The sequence below is a fragment of the Leptosomus discolor genome, chromosome 2 (assembly GCF_034619465.1).
Source record: "Leptosomus discolor isolate bLepDis1 chromosome 2, bLepDis1.hap2, whole genome shotgun sequence".
Classification (NCBI taxonomy): domain Eukaryota; kingdom Metazoa; phylum Chordata; class Aves; order Leptosomiformes; family Leptosomidae; genus Leptosomus; species Leptosomus discolor.
The window spans coordinates 3,363,794-3,379,757 of NC_141392.1; the positions used below are offsets into that span (position 1 = coordinate 3,363,794).

Here is a 15,964-nt window from a genome sequence, read left to right on the forward strand (position 1 = left end):
AATCCAGTTTTTGGTGAAGGCTAGCCTAGTGTGTTCACTAATGATAACTTTATGAAATACTAAAAACTTGCTTCACCTGAGAAAAAGCAGTGTGTGCAGGTGCTTTGACATTTAAATAGGGTGTTTTAATTAGATAAGCTTTTACTTGATTTACCAGTTGAACCCAAATGGATCTCTTCCAGACACCAACACAGTCCTCCAAACTGAACTAGCTTTTAACCTCCAGTGCAGTTCTTCAATCTTGTTTAATGTTAAGGACATCCTCAGAACTACTATCCATTTCAAAACAGTGTTACATGCCCCAGCTTGACTTGGGTATGAGCAGGACCTCATAGAGTCCTTGGCAAAGCTAGGGCGATTAAGTTAAGTCACCTGCTGTCCCTGGCAAAGACAAACCAACTACAAGCCAACGTAAAACTGCTTTTCAGCAGAGACAAGACAAATTAACACTTTTCCAAAGTATTTCATGCAACAGAACTCAAATTACTGCCCTTGAATCAGGCCCCTTTCTCACCCCATCTTCGAATCTAGTACGCCATACTGAATGCAAAGCACTCGCTTACAGTGTTTTAGGGAAGCAAGTGTAGCTACTGGCTTTTCCACAGATCCAGCGAGTCAGGTTTTTTTTTTTTAAACATCTGTTTAAAGGCTTCAGGTGCTCAAGAGTTAATAACCATCTGCACCTTTTGTAGGAAGGGACTCGGAAGATCCAGCCTTCCCTGCCTTTCCAAAACCAGACTGTAGAAAAATTCAGGGATAAAACCATTTATCATATTCTCTCCTAGAAATCCCTAGTTATTTAAAATCTTTGCTCTGTCACATCCCGCTGCAGTTAAAGCCTTCTCAGGTTACCTTTTGCCTTCACTGTAAACCACAGTTGTCTGAACAAAACTCTGAGGCTACATCCCTACACAGGAGAGGTGGAGGTATCTCCAAAAGTTGATTCATAATATTATCCCACTTCCTGTGTTTCTCCCTCAATAAGTTTCGAATACAAAAACTATCTGGAGCTAAATACCTAAAATTGGAGGCAATATACTTTTTCTTTTTAATAAACATGACAGTAAGGTTTATTTTAAACTGGTGAGAACTCAGAGATACCTATAACCAACTCTTCGTTCCCTCGTCACCCCTTCCTTCCTTCCTACTTGATTAAGATCTGATCTTGAACCCAGCAGAGACTCAACACAAAGTTCAATCGCTACTGAAAACATACACAAGTTAACACAGGTTTTAATTATTCTTGAGACTTATTACATATCACCACCCTCCTACTGTAATAAAAATGCCCTCAAAGTGAATGTATTGTGCGTATACAAGATGCAAACAATTTAATTAAAAATGCACTTTCAACACACAAGCTATTACAGAAGATAAAAGGAGAAGCATTGTAAGCGAATGAAGGTACAGAGCTAGATTTTTCTTCTGGTAAACTCAGTGTGTGTGCAAAACTGCGTGCAGTGTCTTTCCATAGCCTACAGGCTCTGGATAGAAAAGGACAGAGAGAGAGTTCTCACCAAGGCAGTCATTTGTCATTAAAAAGTAGTGTTGAAATGAGGAGTAGCCCTAAGACCAGCAGGTCCAGAGCAGGCAAGTGAACACACCACGCCACCCCCTTCCAAAAAAAATACTTGAGGCAGCTACAACGGATCACAAGAGTTCATCTGAGCAGAGACCAACCAAAGTAACTTCATTCATTTCTGCTGCGGTTCGCAGATGAACTTTCTAGAGAGTCCCAAGGACAGCCAAAGTGCCCGATAGACACCATCTGTGATGTTACCCCTGAGAAGATGCCTTGACTTCTTCCCCTGCCCAGCAACACTGCACTAAATGTTCTAACACACACCAGTTCTCCAGCCGTTTTCCATGCTATAAGCACACTTGTATTTTATTTTAATTATTGTTATTTCCTCATGGAGCAACTGATCTCATAAGAGGCCCACTGAAGTATCCGTTTCCACTGTCACTGGGCCATTATCTCATGCATTACGCCACCTTCAGGCAGAGCTAATGAGCTCAGCTTCCCAGTATGTGCCGTCACACGAAGGTCCACCAGCGTTTGAGGTCTGGAGGTGTGAAGGGGGCCCAGACCCAAGGGGAAGAAGCTGCTGGACCGAGCAGCACACAGCTGCCCTTCCCGCCCAGGCAGTTAACGTTTTGGGGGACGAGTTGGCCGGCTCCCGAGTTACAGAAACACTTTATCTAGAGAATCACAGACATTTTCCAGTCAAAGCTGCCACCCCCTTTTGCCCTGGATGTCCCTGTTTGCACACAGCTATCTGCTGGTAGCACGCAAGTATCTACAATCTACAGTCTGGTCTTTTCAGTTACCTGATGCCTGCAGTAAGCCTGAATGGACGATATGCACCCCAGCTGCAGGAACAGAGACGGTCACAAAACATGCTTCGATAGCTTTGGAGCAGTGGGAAATACGTAGCTGCTTTCCAAGCAGCATTACTTCTGCTCATACTGAAATAATTAAATATTTTGGCTTCGGCTAACAATGTGAGTGGACATTATACAACTGAACAGCAAATATGGGGTTTTTTTTTTGCTTGGTAAATGTGCTAGGCAATGTCAGAGATGCCTTTATTTTCACATGCTAGGATACAGAATGCCCCAGGTTGCCATTTCTTAAACTACAGAAAATTTGCTCTTAGAAGTCTTTATATGGGAAAACAGAGGGCAAGGAGTGTGAGGAAGAAGAGGGTAGATGGTGCAAGCGTTCTTCGTATCTTGAAAGATGCCATTTAGAAAATGCCTTTTCAAGTATGCCCAAATTCAAAAGCTGAAAATAGTTAACTAACGTGGAATTTACACATCACCTTAGACCCCATCTTATGACAGTTTGTACTGATAAAGGCAGGACTTTATTTTCAGTCAAATGACTTTTTGCCTCACAGGAATCAAACTCCCTCTTCTCCCTCACTTCCCACCACTCCAATTCCGCACTTTGCCAAAGGGAAAAGGAAAAGATCTAGAGTCCCTGGAGCTACTGCTGAAAGTAAACAGACTTGCAATTGCAGAAGGAGATTTAAGACACACATAAAACTAATGGATCTTCTGGTGACATTAACACAAGTAGAAATCGGGGTGCCATTTGACCATAATCAAGCAGACAATTTGCTCCATTTGCAGGTACTTCCCCACAGACAAAACCCAGCATTGCTCCAATACAGCCTTGTGTTTCCTGGGCTTTGTGACATTTTTATTAACCCTCTGATGACCAGGTTTACTCAAGATTTACCAGATACCACAAGAACTAGTTTTTAAATCTCTTCTAGCTTGGACAAAAGGAGAGGTGTTTCTCTCAGATGCTCTGGGCACATGCCACTTGCATGCCTCCTACAGGAGTATCAAGAGGGCTGAAAAGTGCTCAAAACAAATTTGAAAATAGCAAGGAGAAGCCTTGACCCACAGAGGTATGATGGATACGTTCCTACCGCTATTTATCCTTCTTCTCCGCTTTCCGCCGGTGGCAAGCCCAGAACAGCAGCAAGGTTTTCCCAAACTGGGAAGCTACATACTAATACATTTATTTAAATTGCTTTTTTTCTCCTGGCCTGTCCAGGTTTGCTAGGGCAAGCCTCCATGGTGGCTTAAAAGCCTGCAATAGTCAGACAAGGCATCTTAGCTGTCCTTGTCTTTGTATTAGCAGGAGGCATGGTTAAGTCTGAAATTTGATCAAAACCACTGCAAGACAAAATGGTTCACGACAAAATGACATTTAACCCCTGCAGAAGTAACACGAGGGTACAAAACTAAGAGAACAAGCACGTTGGAGACTGCCTCCGAGAGAGCTTTATCATAACTAGGTATGTGGAATATCCCATTTTATTTTGGCTTCTTGGCCCTCTGAAGAAGGAAAAAGGGGACAGAGCTATCACCCTCTGCCTCTGCAAGCATGAACAAATGCACAAGGCTTTGTTTTCTTTCTAGGAAAAGAAGAAAACATTCTTTTACACCCTCCCTTCAGGTATTTATATACATCGATGAGATCCCCCTGAGCTCTTTGTTCTCTAGGCTCAACAGTCCCAGCTCTCTCAGCCTTTCCTCTAAGCGGACTGGAGCACCCTCCAGTCCCTTCACCACCTTACTGACTCTTTACTGGACTCTCTCCAAGATGTCCCATGTCCCATTCTACTCAAGAGTATTACCATGTATACAAAGGACAATCACAGCTGGCTGCTGCATCCAAAAGCAGAGTCCTTTAAAGTAATAATTGATGATTCCTTTCAGGATTCCTAGGCTTTGACCTCACTTCTGACTCTGAATTCTACTTCTTTCTCAAGTTCTTTTATCGAGGATGTGAAGACTTAATGCACAGGGAAACACTGAGAATTACAAATTTACCAAGTACTTTCGAGACTTTCCTACAGGGAATAAACTTCAACAGCAATCTCTTTTCATATTGACATACAAATCTTTTATACAATTTGAAGAAATCAGAAAACCGTGCAGTAGTTATCTAATCATGGGTACACACAATACCGACAATTTCGCCAATCATAATAAAATTGTGCAGGGTAATAAGGTTTAAATTTATAATATCAGATGAAACTCTATATTGCTGTTCATCTTCAAGCAGATTTTAATTTTAACCAAATCCAGCAGCAGCAGAGCAAAGCAAAACAAATAGATGAAGCGGTACAAGAAGCTCTACAGAGATTTTTCATGGCTTTTAAAAATTAAGAAGGTCTAAAGTAACTCCTAAGTTAATTTAAAAAATCCATGCCATGCAAATTGCACACCCTTCTACTTGTCCCCCATGGTTTTTACAGTTACCTCTGTTTTCTGGCTCCAGCTATAAAGTTAGAGTAGCAGTCAGCTGTTTACAATAATCAGATTTTTAAATGCAATACAAATATATTTAATTGTCAATATTTATCTTTCTAATAACAAAAAATTGAGTCATGTGTTAAGACTCCCAGGTCAGATATACATTACAAAGTTCTGCTGACCTGGATAATACTGTCTGAGGATGACACATAAATAAAGAGAAAAGAAACTCTCTCAGCCACTATCTCTTCTGAAGGAAAAAAGTCTGTGGGTGGCCACAGCTAGACTGACAGAGCAGCTCCCTCAGACTCATCATGCAGACACGCAGCACAGTGGCCGTGGCCAGAAATGTCCTGCCCCATCGGCATATTGCAGTTTGACACCTGCTTGTACATTAAAGGCAGCAGAAGCTATTTCACAGGCACGGTCTGAAGCAGATACAGTCAAACTAGAGATACATTAATCCTGACTGACAGCTGCCATAGCTCATCTGTGGAGTAAGTTGGTGTTTCTAGTTGTTAAGCAACAGATATATGTTTAAGATAATAAGTGCTATATGTATTGTTTTGTGTTATAGTAGTTGGAGAAAAGAAAAAAAGAATAAAGAGAGATTTAAAGCCAACTGCCTTCCCCCCGCACCCCTATTGTGTCTTGACTGAATGGAGGATACTGCCCATCAGAGAAAATATTTTCCTCACTAGAGTATCTTGGCAGCTTGGAGTTTGGGTAAGGAAAAGGAAAGAGAAGCCAACTACGCAACTGATGGTTTTACCGATGGGTAAGAAACCTTTTTCCTCCAGTTACTTTCATGTCTAGGTATGAGGTGTGTACATGTAACGATCGATTAAGGATTCTTGAGAGTAAAATATTTCATCTCTCTTCCCAGCCTTCACTTCCAAAGGCAGCTGCACTACTCCTAAGGAAACCTTGCAGTGCCACAACGCTCACTTTGGTAGCCAGAGAGACAACGTGGCAGAGCTGCAGAAAGACGAGAGAATACACAGAAGGTGAAATGATTTCATCAAGGCAGCAGAAAGAGCAGCTATTCCAATGTCATCTTTAGGAGGGCTGCTCTACACGTGTCTGTGCGCAGAGAAAGCAAAGCTCATCACTACTTTGAGAGGAATAAAGTTAAAAAAAAAAAAAAAAAAGAAACCCTTTGAGGATTAGAATCCAAAACCCCACAGCCTAGACTACAAACCAGCAGCACCCTACGGGGGCACGCACAGCTCTGCCAGCCGCGTGGCACCTGGCGCTTTTAGTGCCTCGGCGGCTCAAGGCAAGAGTTCTCAGGGAAGGATGGTCGTAACTACCCACCCGTCCAGAGCAGCTCAAAGTCACCAGAAAAGCATACTCGTGTGGTTCCTGCCATCCTTTTGTTCCCCCCCCCCCCCCCCCCACCTCTGTAATGACAGGCTTATCCTGATGGCTCCCTTGGACTGCGAGTTCCCAGCTGACTGAAGCCCGCTGGCATGTGACCAGGGCCAAGGGAACAAGCGTTTCGGCCCGCCTTAGCCACTGGAGAGCCTCTGCAGGACTGTGCTAACCAGCAGGCCTTGGGAGAGCTGACCTTTCATTTCCCTCTCAGCATTATCTGTGCTCGCAATATGAATTTCGTGTTTGGCAGGACAAGAACCATGCCAGATGTAAAAAGAAGTCTTTCAGCCGAGTCCTGGATTTCCTACCTCACTTCTGTGGGGAATGGTTTGCGACCTTTTCTGTAGAAAGAAAAATAAGACAAGTGAACCACATTGTCTCGGTCTAACAGGCAACACCCTTGTGTCTTGCTAACCTGTGAGAGTTTTACTGTCCTTTACTGACCTCTGCAGAGGGTTGAGCTGGAAGGTGGTTGGGGCAAGAGGTGCAGGATGTGAGTCAGCAGCACCTGCGTTAGCGAAGGATGGTGGAATTTAATAAATTCCCCATTTATTAAAGGAGGATAACAGTTAACTACACAAGTTGATTCTGCATCAACTGAGCGTATAGGAGTGAATCTGCAGTTAATTCAACTGCTGTGCACGGCATCTCTTCCCAGCTGGCCTATACGAAGCGTGGCTGGTTCTCCAAGACTCTCGCTGCTCCTAGAACTTGTTCAGCTGTTTTAACAAATGTCAAATCCGAGGCAGAAACAAGCTCGTTTCCAACAGCACAGTGGGGTTATGGCCAGTAGCCACCTACCACAAGGCAAATGTTGAAACTAAGGCAAAAATTAGGAAGTACTCGTTGAGGGAATAATGTTAACTTTTACTTCTAAAAGAATAAAAACCCCATGAGCCTCATGCTTGGTGTTGACAGATTTAAATAATAAACGTAACCAAAAGCATACATGAACATTACCCGAGAAGCTAGAGAGATCAATATAGGAATACGGGATTCCTTCCTCCTCATCTATGAATTGAACTAGAACAAAAATAAAATCAAACCCTGGAAAGCAAGTGTTAGTCCCAGTGTTTACATTCCTACATAGATCAACTACAAACAGCAGGGGACGGACAATTTTTCCCCTTGCTTGTCATACCCTGCATTTATAAAATGGTTGATTAAGTGTTATTGCAAGTAAAAACATATTTTGCATTTTTCAATCAACAGTTTAGTCTTAAAATACAGCTCCTATCAAAGGGCAAACTTTTGAAAATTCCCACTTGGGGAAAAAAAAAAAATCTGGGAAGAAAAATCCTGGCAAAATATAGGTTTACATACTTCAGAGGAGGGTTTTCTTTCCAGCAATAGCAAAATTTAATCCAGAATGCGATGGTATTTTCACACTCCTACCGACACAGCAGACAGCAACACTGATATGTTGAAGCAGTTAAAGAGAAGAGTTGCAGAGAACTTAAACAACTTCTCCTTTCTCAGAAGGCCGGAGGACTGACAAGAGAGCATTCTAACAAGGCCATTATAAAAGTTTTTTAAATTTGCTAAAAGTGACTTTAAATGATCCACTGGTATCTTAGCACAGAAAATAGAAAGGTACATATAGAGGTCAAATGCACTGTAGATACCACATTTTATCCAAAAGATTTTAAAACAAGATTGAACTTGCTTTGCAGAGAAAGTTTAGCTAATCTTGTTGATTCTTCATTTACCCAGGCAACTTCTCAGGGTTTCATTCTATTCATGCAACAGCGCTTCTCAATGCATAAAGGAATTACAGATCCAAGACACTATTGCCTTCCCTTCATTACGCTTAACTTTGGCCTGTCAGCAACTTGGACCTCCATCTAAGCATACCTTTTCTTACCTAGTAGAGCCTCCAGCACATGCCACTTCATACAGAGCTGTCCCTACATCTAAGCCTGATATTTAAAGAATGCACGTAAATACATGCCTAGGTTTTCACTTTGCATAGTTTTGTTATAGAACAGGACAGCAAACCAGACATCGTTTGTGTCTGTTAATTTAGAATACAGCACACCCAGAGGGCTTTTTACATAAATCTTGGTCTTCATTTCTTCATTAGGCTGTTTTGTCACAATACTTCATTGATTTTCTTTAAGTATTGGGGAAACTCCTGTTCCTGGACTTCAATGTGCCTAGCACCTTTTTTTTTTTTTAAAGCAGCCTTCCTAGTTTTATTGGATGGAGAAAGCACAGAGTGGGACACACCGGCTTGTACGGGACTTTGAAACCAGATGCAAATGAAAGTAATTAAGTACATGCTATGGATTAGAGCTGCAGATGCCTTTAAATTTACCGATTAGCCAGAAGAGCAGAACAGGCTGTCTGGTACGAACACGTGAAGATCACAGCACTAAACACAGTGACGAGATAGCATCAAACACAGAGAAACGCAGAAACGGTCTTCAGCAGAGGGAAAATACTCTTGACTAAATAACTGCATCCCTCTGCTGTAAAGAAAACCTATGTATGTCCTGCAAGAACATGACTGAGCTTGAAGAGGGACTAGAAAGCATTCACATCTTAACCCTACACACATACTTTGACGCTGGGAAATACTCACTATTCAGCATAGCTCTGAGCAAGCTTCAGCTGAGGTTTGTTTAGGTGCTCCGAACTGAGGAAGAACACAAAAATATCCCAAAGCAAACTGGAACTGCTCAACAGTGAGCAATAATATCTCTGCAAAAGAGACAGTTTGTTGGACAAGCCAATGAATTCCTATTTGCACCTGGAGTTATATCAGGTTAGCTTTTCTTTTTTTTTTTTTTTTTTAAATTCACAATCCCAGAGTATCTGTATGTACAGAGAGGATTTAAAAAGAGCATCCTTGCTGTGGGTTAGTGTACTACTGCATACAGACTCCAGGACTTTCCAAAAATGCTGTGAGCTGTTTTTTTCAAAAGCAATTGCATTTTGATTCAATGCCATCATAAATAAAACAGAAGTGATAATACTGTCACAGGTCCCTACCTTTATTAGGCTAGTGGCCTAAAAACCCATCCTAACCTTGCAAAAAAAGAGACCTTCTTTCTAATTATTTGCTAAGTGGAGAGGAGTTCCCCCCCCCCACCTTCTCCCAAGCACTGATGACAGACCTTTTCTTCACCCCCTCTGGCATCATTATTTTAACACACCACCAATTCCGCATGTTAAAAAATGCGGGAAGTTCTTCAGTGGACTGAGTCTCAAAAGGAACAGAGCGAAAACTTAAAGAAGTCTGGGCATTTCAGATTTTTTTTCTCCTGGGTTTTACCTTTTTGCAAGTGCAATTGGTGTGAGGGAACAATATTAACAAGATCAATTTGGAACAGGGACCAAGCATCAAGCTTTCTTAATCCTTAACTGCTGACACTGACAGCCCAGTGAAGAGAGGAAATTATTGGTTCAGCCCGTGAAGGGCATTCTCCCTAAAGACGGTACTACAGGCACAAGCATCTTTTCTTGCCACTGTGTTCTCTTGCTCTAGATGATTCCTAGTTGGCAAAAAGAACGAAGGTAGAGAATACACATTTGTCAGGTAGAAACATTTTTTATTTCATTATTTTAAGTGCTCAATTGTTTTCTGGTTTTTCGATTACGATTTAACCAGACTAAGTGATCCTTTAGAAAGGCAATCTGTTAGTTAACCTGTTTTGGGTAGAACAAATCAAGCTCTTCAAGCACAATCTCAATTTATGAACCAGAAATAGCTTTAATCAGTCAAAGATGAGAAGGGGGGAAAAGGTTTTTACATGCAAAATTAGAAGATACATGCTCTACCCTGGTTTTAGCTTGTTATCTGAAGGCCATGAAATAAATCATTAATTTAGAGGAGATGTAAAGAACCACCTTTGTACTTGCTCTAACCTGAAAGACTCATAAAAATTTAATTGTGGCTAATATTTATGAGTCTGGAGGCCTCAGGACACAGTCCAGTGGAAACAATTTGTGAGTCTACAGTCGAATTAATTCCACATTATTGTTTGGAAATAGAGAAGGTAAATAATTGTGCCAGCTATTCCCTGCTTGGACAGATGATCAAAATGAGGCAAAGCATGAGCAGGATGAAACAGGATACAGAAGACGTGAGGATAAATATCTTGTGCACTTCCATAGTGCCAGCATTAGATATATTGAATACTCTTCTCTCCTCCCTCCCCCAGCCTTCCCAGTTAGAACCAGACATTCATGTGCTGACCATTTGAGCAGTTCATATAGATGTAAATGCTGATCACTGCCACGAATTCTGCTCTAGCTACAGCAAGTCCCCTGGGTTGCTTCGACTAGGAGAAACAGAGCCTCAGTGTGGCTGTCATGTACTGCTCAGTCAGCACTGGTAACAGCACCATCACCTCTTCCTTCCCACCAGGGCGAACACAAGCTTCACAAAATGTACTGGTATTTTGGGGGTTTGCATGGAAAGTTACAGCTGAGTAATAAACCTCATCGAGAGAGTTTGCCTGAGGACAATGCAAGTGCACTCTTTTTTAGTTTGTTGGGGGTTTTTTGTTTGGTTGGTTGGTTTTGGGTTTTTGTCCCTTGGCATGGAGAACAAGGGCTGAGAGTCTCAAAGTTAATGGAAAATATCCTGGGAAATAATCACCATTGACATAACATAAGAATTTTCTCCTCTGGGAGAAACAAGTGGGCGGGGAACAAATGTACCACTTAACCCTCCCAGCTTCCCAACTTCTGCGGTATCTGAAAATTAACAGAGTAACAGTAGTTCCAGGAAAGGGTGTTGATTTAACAGAAAATGCCTGCCTGTAGAAAGAACCACTGGCAAACCATCTTCGTTGAATTTTATATTTCCACAAGAGAGAGCAGACTAGCAAAATACAGCTTAAAATTATGCAGTTCCTGTAATTTCCTCCTTCAGTCTATGCTCTGAACTGAATCCCCCCTTCAATTAGCCTGAAGTAAGAGAAGAGTTCCAGAACTTCTGTATCTTGAAATTGTACCTTATTGTCCTTGAAAGCAACATTGCTTTTGTCACCAATTTTATTTAAAGAAGATAAAGGTCTTATACAGGTAGCACATGGGTTGTGATAAGCCTCAGCAGTGCTGTACCCTTAAAAAAAAAAGTAATGACAGAGCAATCAGCTGGCATACTGGTGTACCTCCGAGAGCAATTTACTGGCATCATTTCAGTCATCAGCAAGGATGGCACCAGCCCTTTCATTCATATTACCCATGTACTTGGGCACCCTGTAAGTCTGCTGATGTTCTAGACTTTGATATCCCTTCAACATATAAACACCTTTTTCAAACTTTTATTGCTCAGCTGATTTGAGAGGCCTGCAACAGTCCTGGCCAACTGTACACTAAATCATTACTGCTTTAGTTTCAAGGATAATGTATCTTAACGAAGAACCATGTTTCAAAAATTCGGTATTTTTAAAGTCAGCTTTAAGATACCCCAGTCACCCACCGCCATTTATTCTGCCTCTTCTTTCCCATCCTCTGATATCAAAGTGCTGTCATAACCTACAGCAGTAAATGCAAGGGGAATATATGTTTTATCGTTACATCTCATCAGTCCAGTCATACGGTTTAGGCATCTCAACAACAGAAGCACATCAATAAAAACAAGAGGGGAAGAACTTCAAGGAGCAGCTAGATGCTTGAAATCCCCTTCCTCATGTCTTGCTGCCCTTCTGCAAAGCACTGGTGAAACTTAGCTGGCACAATTTCTGCAATTCCAGTCACCTGCCTTCAAGAAATGCGAACAGAGACAGATAAAGGCTAGAAGAATGAGGAGACTATTATGGGTCAGCTGAAGCAATTTGTACGGCAAAAATAAAAGCATTGCTTTCTTTCATGCTACATCAGAAACTACAACTCAGGACCACAAACAAAAGCCATTTGAACCAAAACCCAGTGCTGGTGTAAGAACAAGACAACAACAACAACAAAAAAAACCCCCACCTGAGCACGAGTGAAATGAAATCGTAAATTAAAATGGGTTCTAATCTATGCAACAGTTTTTAATCACAGCATTCAGCATGGTAGTGTTGATGAACCTCCCCATCTAAACCAAGATCCAGTTTAACAGGGATTGGTTTAGTTTAATGTAAGTATTTCTACAATATGGCGTTACAGATAAGATTTTGGATCTGAAATCCTTGTTACAATTATAATGCATTGGGGAGCATGTTACTGTCCTACAGTAAAATCCTCTTAGTAGGAGAGGAGTTCTTCAGACAGGAGTTGTGAGACAGTAAATGATTTCACCATTTTCTGTGGCACCATTCAAAGGCATGCAGGAGTCCTTCCTCAAGGACTGACGTCATGCAGAGTAGGCAAGACATAAAAGCTACAAAAATGAAATAACTTGGAAAAAACCAACTGTACTGATAAATAGAACACCAAAACTTTTGTAGCACCAGCTTGATTCATATTTTTTCCTGGCAGACTTCTAACAAGAATTTAAAAAGGTCTTTCAGTAAGGTTTGAGCATCATGAAGTTCAACAAGGCCAAGTACAAGGTCCTGCACCTGGGTTGGGGCAATCCCCAGCACAGGTACAGGGTGGGTGATGAGTGGATGGAGAGCAGCCCTGGGGAGAAGGACCTGGCGGTGCTGGGGATGAAAAGCTGGACATGACCCAGCCATGTGCGCTCACAGCCCAGAAAGCCAATGGCCTCCTGGGCTGCATCAGAAGCAGCGTGGGCAGCAGGTCGAGGGAGGGGATTCTGCCCCTCTGCTCTGCTCTGGTGAGACCCCCCTGCAGGGCTGGGTTCAGCTCTGGGGGCACCAGCAAAAGAAAGACATGGACCTGCTCGAGCGGGTCCAGAGGAGGGCCACAAAAATTATCAGATGTATGGAGCAGCTCTCCTGTGAGGACAGGCTGGGAGAGTTGGGGGTGTTCAGCCTGGAGAAGAGAAAGCTCTGGAGAGACCTTACAGCGGCCTCCCAGTGCTGAAAGGGGCTGCAGGAGAGGTGGGGAGGGACTCGTGATCAGGGGGTGTGGTGACAGGATGAGGGGTAACGGTTTCAAACTGAAAGAGGGGAGATTGAGATGAGATATTGGGAAGAAACTCCTCACTGTGAGGGTGGTGAGACACCGGCAGAGGTTGCCCAGAGAAGCTGTGGCTGCCCCCTCCCTGGCAGTGCTCAAGGCCAGGCTGGGTGGGGCTGGGAGCAACAACTTGGTGTAGTGAGAGGTGTCCCTGTCCATGGCAGGGGGTTGGAATTGGATGGTCTTTAAGGTCCCTTCCAACCCAAACTATTCTAGGATCGTAAAATACATGCCGTTTCCTTTACTGAGTTCACTAGAGGTTCTACAAAGCAGACACATTGTCCTACTGATTTTGTGAAGCCTCATCACATTTAAGAGACATACAAGTCAAGATTAGTTGTTTTGTAACAATAATTTGCACTCATTACTTGTACAAAGTGCTGTCCTACTGAAGGTTTACAGATGGCTGTTACACCTATAGCTACAAGAGCTATCCTCTTCAGATGAAGCAAATCTTGCATGAAAATATTCCATCCGATAACGGAAACAGAACACTACTCAAGGATTGCAGCAAAAACACTGCACAACTGGGGGGGGGAGGTGTCTTTGTTTTGGTAAAAGCAAAGCAAGAGTTACATTTATCTCACAGCTTTCCGTCAAACTATTTTATAAAATAGTATTTTAAAAGTAGGTAGTTTGAGAAATTTTCGGTCAAGACACACATAAGCATTTTCTAAAATGTCCTCACATAGTGTGCATATGTGTCTGTGGAAACCTGGTGTACTTTCTGCCCAGCCAGGATTTGGATAACGCTTATTGATTCTACTGTTCTGGTTTTTGCCTTTTTCTCCATCCTCGTGGAAACTCCTCATTGCTTTCCCAAACTACCTTCCACTGAAAGGAATGCCCCAAGTCTGAGGCTTCAGTTTTCATGCAGTAAATTCAAGAATAAGGCCACAAAAGGATATTCAGCCCAGACAAGGTTGGACCTAAACATGCCCCTTCTTCCTTACCAAGACAAGTTGAGGCCAAGCCAGCATTGCTCACAGGACTTGACAGAACTGTGAACAGTCAGGTCTTCGGAAATATTTCTTGTTTCTGTACCTTAACTGTGCAATAATGAACTCTCTCGTGGCTACATTGGCAGCTTTCATTCTTAGAAATAAGGTCGAGCGTGCAGTCAGGCTCCTAGGAGAAAGCACAGAAGAACTTGAAGCCACTGTCTGATCAGAAATCAACCAGTCACAAGCTGCTACATGACTAATTTTGAGGGGGTTTTTGGCAAAGTGAACCAGTACAGTTGAACGATTAAGTTTCCTCTCACTACCAACCCCTGCTGTCCTGCTGCTAACCTTCTCTTCACCATAACAACTAGCTAACAGCATGCTTTGTTAGTGACCTTGCAGCCCGGATGTGTGAAAAAGAAGACTAAGGGTAAACTATTGTAATGACAGAATGGATTAATTCTGCAATAAACCCCCAAGTTTTGGAGTAGTTTCTACTCTAGGATGAAACGTGAAATCAAGAGACACCGTGGTGGGTAAGAGCCCATTAAAAAAAAAATTCATTTTTGAACAAATGAAGCTCTACTTCCATTCTGCAGTACAAACAGGTGTTACTGTTTCCTCTGGAAAAAAGTTCTAATTTGTAGGGATATTAACCTCTTGGAGGCATGTCAATATTTTTACAGCATGCACTGTTTAAGACTTGCTTTATGTATGATGTATACCATGGACAGTTAATTTTCCTATAAGTCATAATTCATAGGACAAACAATGTGAGGGATATTAATGGAAAGAGATCAACAAGGTTATTTCCTTTTCGTGGCTTTCTGCAGAGTTAAATAATAAGCGAAACTCATAATTCAGCAAATTAGTTAACTGGAACTATCTTGTCATTGTAGAATTGAACACTGAAGCTTACCTATTTGTGATACTTTCCAATCCTATGCTTGAATGAACTAATGCTTCTTAATTTTATTTCTCCTTTCCACTTATGTGCAATGGATGTAAACACCAACAGTTTTGAAAAGGCAGCTGGCTTCTCTGACAGATCACGACTACAGAATCTAACAGTTTATATGAATGTTTTCCCCTTTTAATTTCAGGACTAGATTCCAGTTTAATGAACTAGTTGACAAACTATTTTGATGAAAAGCATATTCGGTGCTTCACCAGCATTCCCTTGCTCTTGTGATTAATGCAATTATAGAACTGTTTCCTTTTCACTTTCCCAAGTTCCACAGACATAGTTTGAAGACAAATTAACTAAAGGTTACTGCTGCATGAGAACGGCAGCTGTTCTGCAGATGCTGAGTGTCCCAACTTTTCTTTGGCCTCTGATTACTCTCATTCAGAAATAAAACCTATCAGACGATTCCATAGTTTTTATTAATACAGTTTAATTTTGAGGGCTTCTGTGCCAATATGCTTATAACACACTTTTCTTTGGTTGGGAGAAAAAAAAAAAAAAGAAAAAGAAAGAAAAAAAGTCTTTCAACAACTTTTACGTTGCATCAGCTGAAATTAAGAAGTTGAAATAATCTGTAACAGCAGATTAGGCTTCCTTCCTATCTGAATACATGCATGGTGACTAATGTAGGCAACTCCCCCGTGAAAGAGCCTTTGAAAGTGCTGTTGTCCCCATTTTAGAGATAAGAAAGTGGAAGCAGAAGAGTCAAGAGTTTAATCAAGCCCTCACACCAGTTGGTGACCTATATTAGGCAAGGTTAGAACCAGACAGTGTTTACATGAGACTATTGCAACAGAGCTGGTACCGATTGCCTAAGCTGATGCTAACCCATGCAGCAGTCAGTTTCCAAAATAATACGTTTCAGTTTAGCTGC

At 41.9% G+C, this 15,964-nt stretch overlaps 1 protein-coding gene across 1 annotated transcript in view; it reads right to left on the minus strand.

The window, feature by feature from the left end:
* The window catches only part of KCNK5 (potassium two pore domain channel subfamily K member 5), a 31,977-nt gene that overhangs the window by 4,728 nt on the left and 11,285 nt on the right, over positions 1–15,964 (minus strand). The window lies entirely within an intron of this gene.